This window comes from Gracilinanus agilis, chromosome 5, assembly GCF_016433145.1.
Source record: "Gracilinanus agilis isolate LMUSP501 chromosome 5, AgileGrace, whole genome shotgun sequence".
NCBI lineage: Eukaryota > Metazoa > Chordata > Mammalia > Didelphimorphia > Didelphidae > Gracilinanus > Gracilinanus agilis.
In genome coordinates this window covers 154,364,650-154,386,957 of record NC_058134.1, presented here as the reverse complement: position 1 = coordinate 154,386,957, position 22,308 = coordinate 154,364,650, and the positions used below count along the sequence as shown (strand labels likewise).

The following is a 22,308-nucleotide window of genomic DNA, read 5'->3' as shown; positions in this document are numbered from 1 at the left end:
TAACCTATTTCAGAATACTTACCACCTGGAGAAAGCAAATATGAACCCTAAAATGTCAGAAAAAACTGTCAAAAATTGTTTCAATGTGTAACTGAAAAAAATTAATATAAATTAACAAACATTTTTAAAATTAAAATTTAGGTTTGGTAAATGTATGAGTAAAGGCTAAAATTAAAACAATGTCTATTTATTAATACAAAAAATAATCCATAAAAAAGCTTCACAGGTAAGTATATTTGGTGGCAACCTATCTGCTTTGACTTCAAGAGCCCTGGAAACCTGCCTTGGAGAAGCATCACATTAAACACTATGAGTCATTTAGACCTTAATTTATTGGTTTGATTACTGAGATCAGGTTTCAATGGGGTAGAAAGAACATGAAAGCATGGGGCACTTGAGGGGTTCAGGGAGAAGCAGATATTAAGAATACTAGGTTTACAGACTGCAGATAAACCACATACTTCACAAACCTGCTTAAGGTCAGCTCTGATAGCCAATAACAATACTAGTTTTGGAGATTTAATTAGAAATTAAAATTTAATTATTAGTATCTATTCCCTCATCATATACTTGACAGCAGTCACCACTTATCTCCTGGATAATAATAGCTCAACAAATGTTTATGGATTGTCTGTTACAAGCAATTAACTGGGCTAAAACAAAGAGTCTATTAAGAAAACTACTAGGTTTCTTTGACTTTTTAATCTAATCATCCTTTCTCCTTAAAAGAATGGAATGTCTTGTGAATTATTGGTGAAAAGAATATCTGAAAATTAAACTCTTCATATTACCACAAAAATAGTGTTACTTTGTGATGTCAGTGAAGACTAAACCTCAGTTATTTCTTTAAAGGATAATAATGGTTTGAAGAAATGTCTAACAGCTGCTGTCAGCCTTCCTTTAATTATTCATTCTGTACAGTAGTTTATGAAACAATGAACCAAAAATGAGGAGAAGTTCAAGGAATGATTAACCTACAATAAAAAATAATATTTTAAATGAGCCCTAGAAATAAAAGGTAAGCGAGTGGAAATATAGCAGGCACAGACTCAGAGAGATAAAGAGACCAGTTAAATTATATCCAATCAAGGCAAAATATAGATATGAAACATTCATGAGCTATTCTAAAATATTATGAATTAATCAGTGCCTGCTCATTTAAATGTTTAATATTTAATAGGCGTGCTCCCACAGTCCCCTAGAATTATGAAACTTTACAATGTCTCTTACCAAATTAATAACAATGGCGTTGATGATAGATAATAGCTAAGAATTGTGGTTGTTGAATCTTTGGTGACCTATACTTCACAGGAAACCATGATTGTAGTGCATTAGAATGCTGATGAAAATTCTCAACACCTACTTAACTCAGATGCCAATTGTATAACAGCATCAACCACCATCATATTAAGCAAAAGTATGTATTTGCAGTGTGTGCTTCTTTCCTTCATGATGGATTATTTATTCAGGCTTACTCAAAACCGCCTAGGCTTTCACAAAATCTCCTAGACAAATGTAAGTGGTATGCTAAAGGCATTTTGGATATCACAGCATATTAGTGCTTGCATGTTAGCATAGTAAATCTTCAAAACACCAGCTGTGGAAGCAGAATAATATCCATGTCAACAAATTCATTCATTGAAAGTCACTGCAGACTTTTTTCTAACCGATGTTGGCACTTAAAAATATAATAATAGCAATAATGCTTCATTCTTATGCAGACTCCATTATATAAAAATGTCAAGGAAATTAAGAGTAATTCATTATTTCTTGCTAAATATTCAATTAATTTACCTCCATCGAAGAAGTAAACACATCTGTATGAAAACTGAAATACTAATATAATTATATAAATTTAATTCTATCCTTTCTAATAGAAATATCCTACACAAAAAGGCAAGTAAATATTATAAAACATATAAAAGATGCATAAAATATTAATATGGGGATTCTTAAACACTTCACTTTATTAAATTTTATTTCTTATATGTGTAACATGGCTCAGTTATGGTTGCTATAGAATATTGTTTTGAAATTTCTGACTTCTCTATATGGCGTTATATTGAAGAACTATATTCTCTACTTTTCAAACAATGCAGTATTTCCTGTCTGCATACAGCACAAATATAACAACTAAATGATACATAAAATGTTATTAAATGCCAAGAATTTTATTTAATGTAACATAGATATATACTATTTAGTAATGTGCTACTCTGTTGCCTTATCATGGAATGGAGATGCCATTCAGTCCTAAATTACTATTCCAATTTAACACATGACTTGGTAAATTTTACCAAAGTAAAAAGATATTTAATATAGACTGAGCAAAAGACTAAACTGCAGAATGAATCAATCTAATTTCAAAAAGACTTATCCCAGAAAGCTGATCAGTAGATGGTTCTAATTAATAATTATCTAGTAAAGCTGAGGTGTCAAACACAGGACCCAGAGGTTCATACAGAGACCACAGCTCTTCCAGGTGCACTCCAAATCAGATCAAATATAATTCCTGTGATTTAATGTTATCCCATTAATAAAAATTTACATGTGTGCTTTTTTTAAGTCATGTGGCCCAGAGGGATATTTATGTATGGGTTTACCTATATTCTTATCTGAGTTGGAAAATGCTGACTAAGACACTGAAAGACTACAAACAACACAGAAATCAAAACTATTTTTGAAGTATGAGGAAGTATAGGCATACCAATTCCAATATAAATACCTCCTAATTGATTAGCAATTACTCATTAGGGGTCAACTAGGTCATATAATTTTGATCACCATTCAATTGTATCATGTAATAAAATATTATAGAAAACAAGTGTATATTAATTTCTAAGTATAGACAAAAATGCACTAAAAACTAAATAGAAGTAATCCTTGTTCTTAATCATTTTTGGAATCAGAACCATATTTTAGATGCATTACAAAGAGCTTAATAGAGAATGAAATCCTACAAAATGAAATTCTTTCCCTGCCCTTCCTAATTTTCCTCAATTCAATTCAACATTTTCTAAGCACCACAATTTGTATGGATGCAATGCTAGGTGGTAGATACAAAGAAGAAATATGGAATATTTCTTGCCTCTATGGAGTTTACAAATTAATAAAAGTTGGTTGGAATTAATTGGATTGAATTGAATCCTTGTTGACATTATAACCCAACTTCCAGACTCAATATTCTAGCACATGATATTTTCCTCTATCCCCTTCTCTGACTCTCATACTTGTGGATCTGAATATTCATACTCACAATCCTTCTTATTACATATGATCCATTTCCTTAAGTCTCTGGGTTTAATCTTTTTTTTTACACCATACAGAGCTCCATTCACACATTACCAACTGCCTTTCAAACACCTCAAATTGGATGGCTCATAATCATCTTAAACTCAACATGTCCAAACAGAATTCATTACTTTTCTCTCCTCCTATCCCTTCTCTATCCCAAACTTTCTTATTGTCTTATAAGGGAGCAAAATTATCCCAGAATTCAAGCTCACAACTTGGGTTATCATCCTCAGTATTTCACTTGCACTCATTCCATATAGCCAATCTGTTACCAAGTTTTGTTATTTCTATTACTCAAATTTTCTCATGTATGTATCTTCTTCATTCACACAGACATCACCCTAGTGTAGGCTCTCATCAACTCACACCCAGATTTGTACTAGTGTTTCAGTTGGTCTTCACCTTCTTCAGGTATTGAAATGGTTTTCCTAAAGCACAGATCTGACCATATCACATATCTCTATTCAATAAACTTTAGCAGATTTCCATTATGCATATTCCTTACACATGACACTCCATCTCTAAACTCCAGGTATTTTCACTGGCTCTCCCCATTCTTGGAATGTCCTCTTACCTCATTTTATCTCATCTCTGATTTCTGATTTCCCTGGCTTTCTTCAGGTTTTAGCTAAAAATCCTTCCTCGTCAAGAAACTTCTCAGTTCCCCATAGGGCTAAGTCCCTTTTTTCAAAATTAAATCCAATTGTTGTGAACTGATCTAACTACTCTGGAGAGCAATTTCAAACTATACTCAAAGGGCTATAAAAATGTGCATACTCTTTGATCCAGTAATGCCACTACTGAGTCTGTATCCCAAAGAGATAATTAAAAAGGGGAAAATACCTACTTGTACGAAAATATTTATAGCTGCTCTTTTTGTGGAGGCAAAGAATTGGAAATTATGGGATGTCCATCAATTGGGGAATGGCTGAATAAATCATGTTATATATCAGTAATGGAATACTATTATGCTATGAGAAATGATAAGCAAAGTGATTTCAGAAAAAGCTGTGGGAACTGATGCAGAGTGAAATAAACATAACTGGGAGAACATTGTACACAATAACAACAATACTGGATGATGATTATCTGTGAAAACTTGGCTACTCTCAACAATGCAGCGATCTGTGACAATTCTGAAACACTTCTGAAAGACATTCTGAAAGAAGGGTCTTCTTTTACACCAGTGTATCTTTGGTTTTATATTGGCATTTTGCCTGTGTATGACTTTGCTTTACAACAATGACCAATATGGAAGTATGTTTTGCATGACAATAAAAAATTGAAAACCTCTATAAAAAGATTTAAGTCTTCTATTTGGTTATTAGTTTGTAATACTTTTTTAAAAACTCTTTGTAAATTGGGGACTGACATTTGGACAAATATTTCTGTTAGTTGTCTATATATATTGGATACAAAACCCTTATTAGTGATACCTGATACCAAGACTCTTTTTCTCTGGTCTATTGCTTCCCTTCTTATCCTAGATTCATTAATTCTGTTTATGTAAAAGCTTTTCACGTATTCAAAGTAATTTATTTTATCTCTTGTAATTTCCTCTGTCCTTTCTGTTGTTAAAAATTCATCTCTAGGGGGCAGCTGGGTAGCTCAGTGGATTGAGAGTCAGGTCTAGAGACGGGAGGTCCTAGGTTCAAATCTAGCCTCAGACACTTCCCAGCTGTGTGATCCTGTGAAGACCCCATTGCCCACTCTTACCACTCTTCCACCTAGGAGCCAATACATAGAAGCTAAGGGTTTAAAAAAATAAAAGTATATAAAAAATTCACCTCTATAGTTCTCTTTAAAGAAATAAAGAAAAGCTTAGTGAGGAAAAAAATTACATCCAATCGAACCTGTCTATATCTCATTAGAATATAGTTCTTTACACATTGTCTTCTATGTTAGATTATAAACTCCTTGAAGGCAGAGACTATGTCTTTCTTTGCATCCCCAGAACTTTGCACATCATGTAGAACATAGTGAATATTCAGTAAATGCTTGTTGCCTGACTATATTTTGTTAGATTAATCAAGTTATATATTATCATGTATATGTGTGCATATTCATATTTATACACATATATATGGTATGTTTAAGAGGGACTTTTCTTTTTGAAAGCCAAATTTATGTTAACTGGGTTCCTATGATGTTATGGGCAGCTAGATGGTTCTGTAGATAGAGTGCCAAGTCTGAAATCAAAAGACTCATCATCCCGAGTTCAAATCTAGCCTCAGGCACTAGTTGTGTTACTCTGGGAAAGTCACTTAACTCTGTTGGCCTCAGTTTCCTCATCTATAAAATGAGCTGGAGAAGGAAATGGCAAACCACTCCAATATCTTTGACAAAAAACCCTAAATGGGTTCAGAAAAAATGGGACGTAAAATGAAACAATAACTATGATGTTATAGAAATCTATTACTTTTAAATAAAATATCAAGATGTTCTGATATGGAAATACATCTTCTTAATAATATATTATATCAAAATGAATTCTTAAGTTCTAAAAATCAGTATAGATATAATGAAAAATGCCTGATGACCTTATAGTCTTAAAAGATATTTTTCAGAATTTTAATGAATAATTTCTTTGCCCTAAATATATCTAAATGTGTATGGGCTCAGGATAAGGTTTTTTATTTCAGTCATAAACATAGATTCATAAAAAGTTTAAAACTAAGTTGCTCTTTTTTCTTTCTTTTCCCTCCTCTTTCCCTGAAGCTCTTCTCTCTTAGCAACTATTTGATAAACCTGCAGCACCTTTTCCTGTACCTGCCCCTACATGGCATTGAATGGAATATTTAACAAATGAGCAAAGAAATAAAAAATCCAATTCTTGAAAGTATGCTTAAGTGATTTTAATATGTGCATCTACAAATGAAGATTTGATTAAAACTCTTCCTCACTGAAATACAGTGACACTTATCTTTTCTTCTTTCTCTCATTTTACTACAGAAGTCTTTGAAATGCTAAAAACACAGATGTAAAGAATTTTGGTAAGAAAGATGATAGATACACCATTTGTCAAAAATGAATTTCCAACAAACTTCCATAATAATTACAGCTCTGTTCTTTCTTCCTAGGTTTTGTGTTTTTAAAAAATTTCTCCAGAGCAATCAACTCCATTAAAAACCTGGAACTTTCTCAAGCTAAGTGATTAATTTGGTTAGCAAACTTATTCTAATTATATACCTTAAAACTTAGGCAAATCTGAGCATGTGATATATTTTTAAAGTGTCTATTTTTAGGGGGCAACTACATGGTTCAGTGGATTGAGAGCCAGGCCCAGAGATGGGAGATTCTTGGTTCAAATATGATCTCAGACACTTCCTAGCTGTGTGACCCTGGGCAAGTCACTTAACTCCCAAAGTCTATCCCTAACTACTCTTCTGCTTTGGAAATAATACACAATATTGATTCTAACACAGAAGTTAAGTGGTTTAAAAAATAAAAGTATCTATTTTGAAAACAGCAATGTAATGACATTGTTTTTTTAAAACTGTTAAATTATCCAGATATCAAAAGAAAAAGACACATTTTTGGTAATTTGGAATTAAGTATTTTGAAAAAGAAATGAAATTTTTTAGGTAGCATATACTTTTGTCTAAATAGCTTAAGTTCCCACATGTAAAATGTGAGTTAGAAAAGCAGGCAAAACCTAAAATCTAATTTACTTTATTATTCTACTTCCCTATCTCATTCTTAAATAAATGTTGTTTAGCTACTCTAGTTTGACCCCTAAATTGATTACAGGTTAACAGCTTGGCTTTATCACTTCCTAGTGTCTGACCAATATAATGATATTTGTCATCATATAACAACATTTCCATAAAACACCATACATAGTTATGATGTAATATTATTAATATTGGAAGGTCTCTGGAGGTAGGAAATAATACTCAGAATGACTCAGAAGAGTGTAAGTCAACCCAAAAGATTATATAAACATATAGTATAGGCATATATAGGAGTTGTTTTCCAATTAAAATGTCATTAGAAGATGAATAACAAATCATCATATTGTTTAAGAATATTAAGGCACAGTGAAGTTTTTCTAACAGCAAATCTAGAAAGTGAAAGGAAATCGTACACCTCCCCACACACACACACACACACACACACCCCACTCTTAAAATATTCTAGTACTTTTTTCTTCCTACATTTTCAATAGTCAGAAAAGATAGTATCTTAATATGAAAACTGAATCTTGGCTTGTAAAAAGGGTTCATCTCCCCCCTGCTTATTAGTCTTTAGATGAAGTCATACTTCTCTGTGATGTCATAATCACTACAACCACCACCAAACGTGACTTCTGGTGGGGATTAATCATCAAGGACCAATTTCCCTTCTTTCTCCATATCCTGTGGTGCTGATCTCAGCTTGACACTTCCTACTGACTTCAAAGAGAGATCTGCTCTAGGATAACTGCCACAGGAGCACAGAACAAGGCAAAGAACAGGTTTCTACTGGACGATGAGCTATTGAAAGTATAACAATATCTTGTTTAAAGAGATTTTTAAAATTATTGGATTGTTGATGGATCTATGAATTGGTTCACCTGGTCTGTATAGCAAATTAGAATTTTGCAAGAAAAGTGCCTAAATTTTCCATCCATACTGTGTGATCCATTGATTCTGCTACTAGATATATACCTCCAAAGTGGTTAAAGATAGAACATATACATGCAAGTATATGTTATGCATGTAGGTGCATGTGTACATGTATATGTGCATATCTAACATATATAATTGCACTTCATGTGGAATCACATGGAATTCCAATTTTACCATTTCCTATGTGGAAAAAACAATCAAGCAAATAAATTATCTTAGTTTATATTCTCCTCCTCTCCCTTGCTGGAACTTAGCAAGTATGATGACCAGAAACGAACTACATAGTTTTATAATGAAAGATGTTTGTGGTATTTACTTCATTCTCCCTTTTCTTTATTGCTAGATTTCTACAGCTTTTCTTCATCCATCTCTTCTGGTTATTCAAACTAAGGATAAATCATTTTCCAGCTTGGATGGGAATAAAGGTCTTATTAACACCACTATATAACAAAGTATAAATGATATGCTAGCATGTCAAAGTCTTTATGAACCAATGCTTATGTGGAACATAAAATATCTGGATATAAAACCCCAAAATGCAAGTAAATGATAATACAATTAAATAACATCCAAATAAATATCAAGGTTTATCATCTCTTAAGTTTGTTTTATGGAGCTGACAATAGAAAAGATGAAGTTATCCAAGATAAAGACTAAATCCTCAATATGTCAAAGGCACATAAATAAATAGAGGAAGCTGAATTATGTACAATTCAGTAACTCACTGTAAATTTCAATCTTAGAGAACTAACTATATGGGACATTGAGTGGCTAAGTAACTTATGTGTGGTAGCCCAAGATATCAGAGGCAAGACTTAAACTCATGCATTCTTTGATTGAAAGCAAACTTTCTATTCAAAACACCATACGCTAAATAATTTACTCACCTAGCTCATAGAATTATAGGAACATAAATTGAAAAGTTTGAAAGACCTTAAATGTCATAAGATCTAATATTTTCATTTATAGATGAAAAAAACTAATGTCTAGAAAAGTTAAGTGACTTGTTAAAAGTCATAAAGGTAAAGGTAGCATTTGTTAGAGCCAGAATGTCAAATGACTCCCAATCCAGCAGTCATCATTAAACCAAACTGACTCCTTTTGCTAAAAAATAACGCTAGACTGAAACACACCTTGACAACTAGAATAAAAGTCAAAAACATTAGGACAAGATAAAAACAATTTTCTATCAAAATATTTACAGCAGCTCCTTTTGTGTTGGCAAAGAATGGGAAATTATGGGGATATCCATCAACTGGAGAACAAATGAACAAATTATGGTACATGATTGTGATGGAATTCTATTGTTCTATGAGAAATGATGAGCAGGATGTTCTGAGAAAAATCTAGAATTACATGAACTGATGCAAAGTGAGCAGAACCAGGAAAACATTATACATAATAACAGCAATATTGTATGATGATCCACTGTAAATGACAGCTATTCTCAACAATACAATGATCCAAAACAATTTCAAAGGACTCATAATGAAAAATACTATCCACTTTCAGAAAAGTATAAAGTCTAAATACAGATTGGTGTTTTTAAACTTTATTTATGTTGTTGCTGTTGTTTTTGTCTGAGTTTTCTTTCACAGAATTACTAATATGGAAATGTTCTGTATGGCCACACAGGTATGACCTATATATGCCTTCTCAAGGAGGAGAGAGGGGAAGGACAACTTGGAATTCAAAATTTTAAAAATAAATGAATGTTAAAAATTGTTTTATATGTAATTGGAAAAATATTTTAATATAAAAGCAAGCATTTCAATACCTATAAAAATTAAAATTATTGTAAACATTAAGAAACTTTTAAAAAGCTCACTTTGAGATAAAATCTATTGGAGTGACTTAAAAGTAACAATAGCCCTGATTTTGAATGATCAAAATATTAAGGAAGTCTTAGCTACTGATTTCAGAAGGGAAGAAAATTTGTGAAATAGCAAATTTCTCCATTGGCTCAATTTTGAGTCAATTGTAAAGGACAATTAGAAATCATATTGATAAAAATTTGATTCTTGGGCACAAATCTAGTTAAATGGGAAAAAAACCTGAACATATGTTTGATTTGAACAGCCTTGAATAAATCTTCTCCCGATAGAGTTTATTAGCAAGGAATTTGAAAGGCTCAAAAAGAACAAAATATTAACATGGGCTTAAAGTTATGTAAATACATTAAGAATGAAGCTATTGATTGCAACTATTGTTAGCCTGAACATAAGTACTTGAGGATAGAGTCAGTGAAGTTTTTATTGATGAAAGGACTATGCTGACAACTTTACAACTTCTGTTTAGAGCTGATACTCAAAGAAGAACAAAAAAAGAAAGATGAATGGATATTTTAGTGTCTTGGAAGTCTCTCAGCCAAGGACAAAATTAACACTTCATATATGGTACTGGGATTCTAAATAAACACAAAATAAGACTAAGAATTCTAAACTGAACTGAGAAAGGTAAATGGTAGAATGTAGAAAAGATGAAATAAAGATGTTAAAGAAGAATAATCAGGGCTCTAGAATTCTCACATTCTTTAAGTAATTTCCAGCTATGTCACTTAATGTCTATAGGATTTAGTTTCTTTAAATTAAAGATGGGATAAGTAATAATTAGCATCTGCAAACCCATATTACTTATATTATTTAATATCCTTAGAACCTCTTTGTGAGGTAGATACTATTGTTATCCTCATCTTACAAATAAGGAAAGTGAGATTGACAGAAGTTAAATGACTGTCAGGGTCATAGAGCTAGTGTCTGATGCATGACTTCTTGATGGAAAATACAAGTATCTGATAAAGGTTCAAATTCCACTTCTAATATTTGCTAACTGTGTGACGTTAAACAAGTTACTTAAAGTCCCTAGTCCTTGGTTTCTCATCTATGAGATGAGCAGATGCATTGGGTAGCTTCTGAGATCTATTCCAACTCTAAATCAAGATCATTCTTTCATTTCAGTCTCACCACAAATGCAAATTATGCTAAAGTATTCCATATGGTTATTAGTAGTACATTTACAAAATTAAAATGATTTAATTCATTACACTGCAATAGCATTCAATGAACTTTAAGAAGAGTCTGCAATGAATCAGGCGCTTTTAAGTGCTTGAGATACAAAGGCAAAAACAAAACAATCATTGCCCTCAAGTAATTTACATTCTATTAAAGATAAATAACATATACATGAAAAATTAAATATAAACCACATATCAAGGAACTTCTTTGGAGAGGGCTCATCCACAATATGATGAACAATTTCTTAACAATAGAATAGAGTTTCATTGGGAACAATGGAAAGGCTGGTAAGAATAGAATGCGGTTCACAGAAGGAATAGATGCAAGGAGATGGTGAAGTGGATAGAATAGTGACTCTGGAGTTGAGGACCTGAGTTCAAATTCAGCCTTAGGCTTAGTATGCCCCTAGGCAAGTCATTAATCCTGTTTGCCTCAGTTTCCTCATTTATAATATGAACTGGAGAAAAAAATGGCAAACCATTCCAGGATCTTTGCCAAGAAAAGCCTAAATGGGGTCACAGAGTTAGACACAAGTTAGATGATTGAATAACAATGGGAGGAATGGATGAATGTATGCAATAAGTAAAGATCACTAGCCAGGGAAGGGAGCTTCAGTCAAGGCAGCCTAAAACTTGGGATGACAAAAAATGTATCTATACTTTGCTCAAACAGAATGTGTAAAAATCAGTAGATTTAGCATTTTATAACTGGAAGAGACTGCAGGGCTTTTTTATAGATGAAGATAGTGAAGTCCAAATAGTAAAAATGATTTACCAAGGTCACATAGCTTGCAGAATCAAGGTGTTTTGATTCCTAGCTCAGAAATATATACTTTCCACTATAGAGCATGACTTCTCTGGATGAATTTTTTCCTGGACTAGTCAGAATTTTTTAAATTCTGTTTTGCCTGGTAGCATACACCTATTTGAATAATGCCATTTTACCTTCAAAGGATGAGACCTATAGCCTCTCTATGGACAACTGAATATGCTGTATAAAAAGACAGAACATGATGTTAAATTGTCTCTATTCATCTTGAATTTTTACCTTTTCTCTTTTAAAAATGTAAACAAAAATTAGACACTGCCCAGAGCTAGCTCTCTTGAAGCAGGGCTTCTTAATCTTGTGTGTGTGTGTGTGTGTGTGTGTGTGTGTGTGTGGTAGAACCTTGTAAACATCTGGTAAAACCTCTGCAATCATTCCTACAATCACTGTTTTAGGTCCATTAAATAAAATACATAGAATTGTGAAGGAAACCAATTATAAAGAAATATAGTTATCACAATATTTTTAAAAGATAAATCTGCAGACCCCAAGTTAAGAATCCCTATTCCAGGAAGAGAAATAAAGCCCAGAAAACAGAGAAGAAACACAATGGCTAAATCAATGCAACATAAAGGAATAATATTGCTTCAATATACTTCCTCTGCCAAAAGATAACTCCCCAAGTCAGACATCATTAACAAGCCCCAGCAAGTGGTGATGAATAACTGGTGTTGTTTGGAGACATGTGCACAAGAGGGATATGTAAATTCTTGGGCAGATGAGTTCTGTAAAGCATGAATGTGGACTATGTGGTCTGTCAGCAAAGTGCTAATGGGAAGGGGGAATTGAAAATGTTGCTTGTGCAAGAAACAGAAGAATACAGGACATGTCTGTTCCAGGACCATATCCTCCTAGGTGAGTACTCATGTAAAAGTGGAGGAATAGGCAACTATGACAAGAAGAAAAAATTGAAAAATTGCTCTACATTTACTCTCCCAAATTCCAATGAAGATCTAAACTGTATCTTACTTCAAACCTTTGGAATTCATGTTTTTACACATCACTAGAGAAATAAGAGAAAAACAATATCAAACATTTTAAAGGATTCAAAAAATTTAATATTTGCTGTTTATAATAATCTGATAAAGCAGTTCTATCTGTTTTCTTTTTATCCTTATAGAGATTAAATTAAAATCTAGAAATAACATTAGAAAATTATTCCTTTCAATTTCATTTTTCTTCAGTCATCTGCCTTCATAATAGTACTGATAAATAATGAAATGGTCAAGAGTATTCCCAAACAAGTGAGGAGAAACTAGACATAGGGATAATCCACTAAATAGTAATTCATTACTGAATAATTAAGAGTTGGCTGTATATGCTAAGAAGCTAAGGAGCAAAGCAGATTTAAATTAGAACATATATACAATTTGTTGCTTCTGAACCAGGTTATAGCTTTTTCAAATAAAGGATTTAGAAATAAATACGTATGTGTAAATTTCAACTCTGAGCATCCAAGAAAAACACTACGATGGAGTCCAATGGTTTCAGAAAAATCCCAGTTTACACCTTGTTTAGAAAGTTGACACCATACCACACATCTTTTGTTAGTCCTCAAATCATCTAAGAAGTGCTTCAAGTTCTAGCTAGTCCTATAAAAAGCAAGGTACAACAATTTAGCCACATTTATTGTTATTTCCTTACATGATCCAAAAGAATTTTTCTTTTCAAATAGAACTACCAAAAATGTAAAGACACACATGATGATCATGACATTCAGAAATAAACAAAACTATAAGCCACAACTTTGTCAGCTCTTTGATCATGCCACTGAACTCTCCAAACCAATGGCATTGAATTTCAATAAATTACATGGGAAGAACTAGTTTTGTCTTAGACAGTCCTACCTGGGCCCAAAATACATCACAAAGTTAAAAAAAACCTATAAAAACTGAGCTTCCTTGATAATGTTAAGCAGCAAATTCCAAACTTATTTCAAACTTTCACCCCATCACTAAAAACAACTTAAGCACCACCTTCAATATATGTATATATGTTTATTTATAGCATGTATAGTGATACTTTGGTGGTAGGTGATAAGGGAGAGATAGAAGTGAGAAGTCTAAGATAGGGAAACTGGGCATCACAACAACATGGGAGAGAATGAGGTCTTAAATTAGGGTGATGACTGGGTGAGCAGAAAAATCTGTTACAAGAGATATTTTGAGGACAAGATTTATCAACTGATTCGGTATGTGGAAAGAGAGATATCAAAGAGTCCAATAGAATACTGATGTTGTTAACTTCCATAACTGAAAGGATGATGGTGTCCTCAAGAGAAGTGATTTTAAAGTTAATAAATAAACAATTTTTAAGTACCAACTATGTGCCAGGCACTCTGCTAAAGACTGGGGATATAAAATGAGGAAGGAGATAGTTCTTGTTCTGAAGGGATTTATAATCTAGTGAAAGAAGTTAAATTTGAGAGAAAGATGAAATCTATAATAAAATTCACTTTCTATCTAGGTCTGCTTATCCTGGGCAACTCACTTTAATCTACTCAAAATGAAAATCCTTTCTCTAAAGCACATCAGACAAACTCACTATAGTGAACTATAGTGGGGGACTGGATAAGAGGTGAATATTAGTGGGGGAGATTTCCCAAAAGAACCACCAGTTCTGGGTGCTGAGGTAATCATTAGGCTATAACTTTCCTGAAGAGCCAACATCTGGCTCAGAAGGGAAGATGGTGTAAACATTCAAAGGTGAATAGCAGCAGCATGGCAGGAGATAAGGTATGCCTTTGATGGACATGCCCCAAGATTGATTATGACAAGAAAGGTAGAAAGACTAGGAGGATCAACATGGCCTGTCTTCCTGTTCTTCAACTGATAATCACCTCTTGAGGTCAGGTCAAAGTTGGCTCTTTGGAGAGACCGTTGCTTTATTGGTACTCTAGAATCAACCTGTCTATTAAAGTATAATCTGAATTGGAAGTTCGGGTCTCAGGGAAATCCCTAGAGTGGCTTTGGTCCCCATTTGAATTCCCAGAATGGTCCGTAGGACCTATGATGATCTGGAAGTACATGGAGGAAATGAGAGGAATAAAGAGAAGAGATGAGAGAAGATGGGAGGAAGGAGGAGAAAGGACTTGCTGGTTATTTAATATCTCAAGTCAAGGTTACAATAAAAATTTACAGAGAAATACAACATAACATTTCATGGATTCAGAATCAATGAAATATTTTGACAGGCTAAAACACAGAAAAATTTTGGAAGAAAAATTTTATGAAAAAATGTAATTTTCTACATGTAAGCCAAAAAAAATCGGCTACAGAAGAGAAGGGAAGTTTGGTGAATCAGCAGAAAAATGTGACATGGAACATTACAAAACAAAAGCCCAAAAATTTTTTCTTGGACTATATTTGCTGAACTGAAGCATAGTGCCCAGAAGCAAGTGGGGAGGGGGGCGCATCAGACCATATCTTCAATATTGTGTTCAATCCTGAACTCCAGATTTTAGAAAGGATATTGACAAACTTGAGAATATCCAAAGGAGGTCTTCTATTATTGCAAGAGAACTGAAGATCATGCCATGTAAATACAATATAACTTCTATATCTGTGGGGGATACATTACAAGACCTACTGCAGATGACTGAAACCAAGGATTTAAGCAAATAACTGATGAGCCCTATATACATGTGCTCCCTCTTCTATGATACTGTCGCTTGGTTTGGCCCTCTCCTGCCCCACCCTACCCCCCAAAAACCACCTTAAAAAGTGAAAGTGGAAATGGAAGAGACCACTCTCCAGGGCAGCTCACTGTGCAGCCTGACTTCCAGTGCTTTGCAGGCAGACCTCAAGCACTTTGGGTTGACTGCGGATAATTGAAACCTTGAAAAGTGAAAATGCAGATAAGGAGGCCCTCCTCTATGAACTGAAACAAATGGGGATGTTTAGCCTAGAGAAGAAGTAATTTAGAGAAGATATAAATAGTTGTTTTTTGTGTTTTATTTGCTGTCATGTGGAAGAGGGATTGGATGTGTTGATTTGAACTCAGAGGTCAATGCAAGGAATAGAAGATTCAAGCTCAGTGTAGGGAGGAAGTCCTAAAAATAAGAAAAATACAAATGTGGAATCAGCTGCCGAGAGAATTCATGAATTGTTTTCTGCACTGGATGTCTTCAGAGTAAACGTATATGATGATTCATCAGGCTTGTTTTAGAGAAAATTTCTAAACAAGTACATGTTGGACAACATAACCTCTGGGGTACCTTCCAACTCTTGAGTTCCCATGACTAAAAATGCTAATTTTCTCAATGTCTCTTTGTCTTCATTGTGGTTTGGTTTCCATATAAGTTTTATTTTCATTTATAAACTATCTAGTCCACAACATTTCATCTGTACCAAGCAATAAGAGGTATGTACCCAGCAATTACTTTTTAAGCGTGAATAGCTTTCCTAAGTTTTAATGGCTGAAAAGTGTACAAGGACTTTGGGATGCCCCATATATTCACCTTTATAATGCTGTCCTAGGACTGTGCAGCACCTTAATCTGTCTGTACTCACAGGACTACTTTATGTATATAATATTGTCTTCATATATCCATTTTCCTCTCATCTGATTTCTCTTTCATCCTCTTGCCTCATTATCTTTCCTCCTTTCTGACATCTTCTCCTTGCTTTCCCCTCTACCTATTCTCTCTTTGATATTCATGCTTCTTGTTTGCCTTCCCAACCCCTACCAGGATGAATGAGTTAGGTGGCTGCACAGACAGATCTATGCCACATATAGGTGGCCTGCTCACAAAGTAGCTGCCCGGAGGCACCTAACTAGGAGTGTTCAGCTCTGGAGAATACATGAACTGCAAAGGAATACAAAGAATATTAAAGAAGAAAACAGGACAAATCCCAGAGGAATAACCTGAAAGGTACTTCAGGGGGAAAAAAGCTTTTTGAAAACTGTTACCAGAACTGTTACCAGAATTCACAAAGAAATAGGAAGGGAAGAAAGTTGCATTAATTATCTATAAACTGTTATTATTATCAAAATATATCAGGCTAGTAAAAATGAGTTTACTTGTTGAAGAATATTTTTGAGAAAATCAAAGCAATCAGGAAACATGCTGGAGTAAAACCTATCATGCTTTCAATTTGATTATAAAGTAAATCATTATGACTAATTCATGTGAAAGTGAAAAAACTGAAAATCAAAAAGCTTTATGATAAGCAAACCATCAAGCATTCCTATTTGTTTATTTGTTCTTTGTGATTCTTTTCATTGTTAAAGGCTAGAAAACTAAAGGAAAAAATTTACCCTTTGTTTTTTATTTTTATTTGATTGATTTCTTGGTAGTTAGTTGTATAATATGACAATTTTTTCAATAAGAAGCAAACAGAAATAACAAAATAATTCAGCTGTATAAAACTTTCATCCATAAGAAACCATGAAATCAACTATTGAATTGAATGTCATGGCACTGAAGTGTTTAGAAAGAATTTAAACTCTAATTTATCTACTATTGATCCAACTGGTCACTCAGTTTCCTCTACCCATTAAAATGAAGGGATAAAAAGCCAACTTTCTATCCAGTTTTTTAAACATACTAGTATAGCCAAACTATGATATAATCAATAATTTATCAACATAGCCAAGCATTAAAATATATAAAAGTTAAGACATGATCATAATTCTTTCCTAATAAGAAAAGATGCCTTCTTCATAGTCTTCATTTACTTTTGCCTCTCTGAAGCATTTGATTCTGTTGACCATGCTCTTCCTACCTTGAACATTTCTTTCTCTATGGATTTTTGGGGAAATATTCTCTTTTGTTTCTCCTACTCAAATGCCTGCTATTTCTGTCTCCTTTTCTGGATCATCATCCATATATTTCATCTTAAATATGAGTTTAGTAAAAGCCTTTATCCTGGGCATTCTTCTTACTTTCTCTACTTTTTCTTGTTGATAACATCCATTTCAATGGGTGTAATCATAATTTCTATGTAGATGACATCCACATATAGGGAGACATGCCAAAAGATAGAGATAGGATATATGTGTTCTAGATGCTCTCTTGAACTTCAACCTCTCATTACCAATTATTTACTGGACTTTTTGAATTGAATGTCCCAAAGTCATGCCAAACTCAATATGTCCAAAACAAAACTCAGGATTTCTTCCCCAGATCTAAATTTCTTTAAAACATACCTAATTCTGTCACCCAGAATCAAAATCACCTCAGTATTAGCCTTGAATCTTCACTCTTACCCCATCTAGCTAATAAAATGTCAAAAATTGTCATGTATTTCCATAACAATTCTTGCACTAGCCTCTCCTCTCCACTCTCATAGGCACCACTCTAATTCTGGCCCTCATCACCCCTCGCCTATATTAATATAATAACCTTCTAACTGTTCTCCCTGACTCAAGTCTTTCCAACTCTAATCATTCTGTCACATAGTTGTCAAAGTAATTTTCCTAAACTGATCAGGACCCTTTCGTACTTCTTCAAGTCCAATGGCTTCTTATTACTTCAAGGATCAAAAATAGGCAATTACATGAAAATCCTTCACAATGGAGCCCCAACTGACCTATTCAGACTTATAATGCTTCCTCTCCTGTTATGAACTTGGAAAAGGTCAAAATGTTTTTCTTACTGTTATCCATTCAAGATATTCAACCCAGTCCCCCATTTCCCTATGCCTTTTCACTAGCTTTCTCATCATATCATCATATCTGGAAGGTACTCTCTCTTTACCTCCACCATTCAGAAGCCTTAGTTTCTTCTTTCGAGATTTAATTCAAAGGTCACTTTCTATGTGAAACTTTTCCTCCTCCCCCATCTGCTAGTATCCACCACCCACAAATACCTTGTATATTTTGTTTACACACACACACAAACACATTTCTCCTAATATAATGCTAACTCCTTTTAGGGGCTGTTTTCATTTTGTCTTCTTATCCCTAAACCCTAGCACAATGTCTGGTACATATGAAGATGAAATAACTGCTTATTGATTGAAGGAAAGAAAAAATAATTATTAGAAACATTCTTACACTCATAACTCTAGCTAGAAAGGGGAAATTAAAGACTTGGAGGAAAGGTCATTTTACTATATCTAAGCATCTGTCATGAACAAATTTGAGGGGGGGAGTGGAGAAGACGTGATATTCTACTGGTCACCAAAGTTTGAAGAGATCACAAGTAGAAGACTCAAGAGGAGGTTGTAATGAAACAAATGAGTATAAGAACATAAATGTTCTTCCTATAGAATGACTCAGAGTCCGAATTTTAAATAGAAAAAATGCCATCTTTGCTATAATAGAGCCAGCAGATGCTTTGATTTAGAACATAGAAATAGACATAGATATAGATATAACCAGGCCTATCATTATTTTCTTCCTAAAAAAACTTCAAATGTAGATTGGCACATGTTCTCTAATGTCAATCAATATTCACTTATTAAGCCCTTGTTGTCTGTGAGTTAAAATGTTAAGTAATAAAGACTCAAAGAAAAAGCTAAAAATGTCTCTGCTTCCAAGGAGTGTACATTCTAATGAGAAAGAAAACATATACATACATACATATAGATGAATAAATACAAGACATATGCAAAATAGGTGGCAGGTAATTTTAGGGAGGAAAGCATTACCAGCTCAGCATCCAGGAAAAAAGCTAATAAAAAGAATGTAACATTTGAACTAAGTCTTGAAGGAAGTCAAGGATTCTAAGAAGGTGAAGTAAGTAGGAAGAGAATCCTAGATACATGATAGATAGCCACTGAGAATATCTGATAATGGGCAATGGAAAAATCTATACTAGAAACACCAATTAGGTTAATGTGGCTTGGCCACAGAATAGGTGTACAATTGGAAAGGTAGGAAGGTATTAGGCTGTAAAGAGTTTAAAATGTCAAATAAAGTAGTTTATAATTGATCTTAAAGGTAACAGGAAGTCAAGGGGATTGCATGATCAGATCTATGCTTTAGGAAAATAATTTTGTCAATGATGTAAAAGATAAATTGGAATGGAAAGAGGCAAGGAAACCAATAGAAGATATAACCATCTCAATATGACATAAAATGGGTACATACAAGTATAAAATTCAACATAATAATAATTGGCCTGCATGTTTCAAAGTTTTTAAACTATTTAATATCCAGTTATGCATTTGATTCTTACAACCCATTGGGGTAGACTCATGTGTTATTATCCCCATTTTCCAGATGAAGAAACTGGTGTTGAGTTTAAGTGAGTTGGTCATGGTCATAGAGTTAATAAATATCATAGGTATGATTCAAACACAGATCTCTTCTGACTCTGGATCTAGCACTTTTGCTATTCTAACTTTCAAAGAGAATCTTATCTTCACACATCTTTTCCAATAACTTTGGAGACTTCCAGATTGAATAACATTATTAGGATGCAGCAAAGCATCTTGAGTAATCAATCTGTCTCCAGTTGTAAGCCTTGATCCAAGAAGGGGGAAAAGATAGTCCAAAAAATCAAATCCTCTCTGATGACAAAATAAAAAATCCCCTAATTTTACCTATCTATAAATTAAGAACATGAGGCCTAATTCATCATATAAGCTACAGATAGCCAAAGAGAATGAAAGAACCCACATGATATAGTAATATTATTTCTCTCTAAAGAGATCTCTGACAGGGATAGTCAACCTCATCTTCTAAAGACCATAAACTGAAAGAAATTGAAACTATCAATAAGCACATGAAAAAGTGTTCTAAATCTCTTATAATTAGAGAAATGCAAATCAAAACAACTCTGAGATATCACCTCACACATTGCAGATTGGCTAACATGACAGCAAAGGAAAACAATAAATGTTGGAGGGGATGTGGCAAAATTGGGACACTATAATGCATTGCTGGTGAAGTTGTGAATTGATTCAAACATTCTGGATAGCAATTTGGAACTATGCCAAAAGGGCTTTAAAAGACAGCCTGCCCTTTGATCCAACCATACCACTGCTGGGTTTATACTCCAAGGAGATCATAAGGAAAAAGACTTGTACAAAAATATTTATAGCTGCACTCTTTGTGGTGGCAAAAAATTGGAAAATGAGGGGATGCCCTTCAATTGAGGAATGGCTGAACAAATTGTAGTATCTATCATTGATGGAATACTGTTTTGCTCAAAGGAATAATGAACTGGTGGAATTCCAGGTGAACTGGAATGACCTCCAGGAATTGATATAGAGTGAAAGGAGCAGAACCAGGAGAACATTATACAGAAACTGATACACTGTGGTACAATCAAATGTAATGGACTTCTCTACTAGCAGCAATGCAAGACCCAGGACAATTCTGAGGGATTTATGAGAAAGAACGCTATCCACATTCAGAGGAAGAACTGTGGGAGTAGAAACAGAAAAAAAAACAACTGCTTGATTGCATGGGTTAATGGGGATATAGACTCTAAATGATCACCCTAGTGCAAATAGCAATAATATATAAATAGGTCTTGATCAATGACACATGTAAAACCCAGTGGAATTGTGCATCAGTTATGGGAGGGAGTTGAGGGGAGGAGAGGTAAAGAACATGAATCTTGTAACCATGGGAAAATATTATTAATTAATTAAATAAAATTTTCTAAATTCAAAAAAAAAGTAAAAAATCTGTTTTTGGTGGTATATCAACTTTTTTATTTCAGCTATCTTGAATGAAATATGAATGAATAATCTCATACAACTATTTAAATTAACAGACTATTGAGACTATTTTGTAGTCAGCGGAGAAACTAACTTGAGTCTCAGATATAGTAACAGATTGTTTCACCCTATTATATACTATATTAGAGCAAATGAGAATGGTGTTAGTTTATAAATTCCATGCGACTTTGATGTAAATTCAGTTACATACAATAACTGTAAATGATTTACCTTTTAAAGATGCATAACAAAAGGTGTCCTCAGCATATATGTCTATGAAACTTAAAGAAATGCTTTTATAACAAGTAGAAAGCACATCATTTAGTAACAATAAATGATTAAAAGTTATGTGCCATTGTATTTGTTAAAAGTAGTCATAAGTAGTATCCTATTAAATGGGGCACATGAAACTGCTAAGATCCAAGATCAGAATTAAAAGACCTTTCACAGATAATAATCATATAAAAAATTAACGATGATGCTGATAAAAGCTATCTTAGCAGAGTACTTTAAGTTTTGCCAAGCTCTTTAAATATATTTCTTGAACCTCATAACAACATTGTTATGTAAGTGTTGTTCCCATTTTTCAAAGGAGGAAATTGTGGCCCAGGAAGGCTGTGACCTATCCAGGGTCACAGCTAGTAAGTATCTGCAGCAAATTCGGGGCATATGAAGTCAACCAACAATATGCTATCAAAGAAATATCAAAATTGGCTGACTATATAGACTGGAGTAAGGATTACAATTGTAATTGGGAACCATGTCATCACCACCATAAATCATAGATGGGTTTTCCTTTAGAACCTGGGATATATAAATTAACATAGATTATAAAAGGAAATGGTAGAAAGTACACAATGTTAACATATAATATAAAAATAATATTACACTATAGGCTACAAAATTTTACCACCTACAAAATCCTCAGCAAGACATGATCTAGTAAAC

The 22,308-nt window shown here is 33.5% G+C and overlaps 1 protein-coding gene across 2 annotated transcripts in view; it reads right to left on the bottom strand.

Annotated features, from left to right (window-relative positions):
* The window catches only part of RELN (reelin), a 545,649-nt gene that overhangs the window by 483,048 nt on the left and 40,293 nt on the right, over positions 1 to 22,308 (bottom strand). The window lies entirely within an intron of this gene.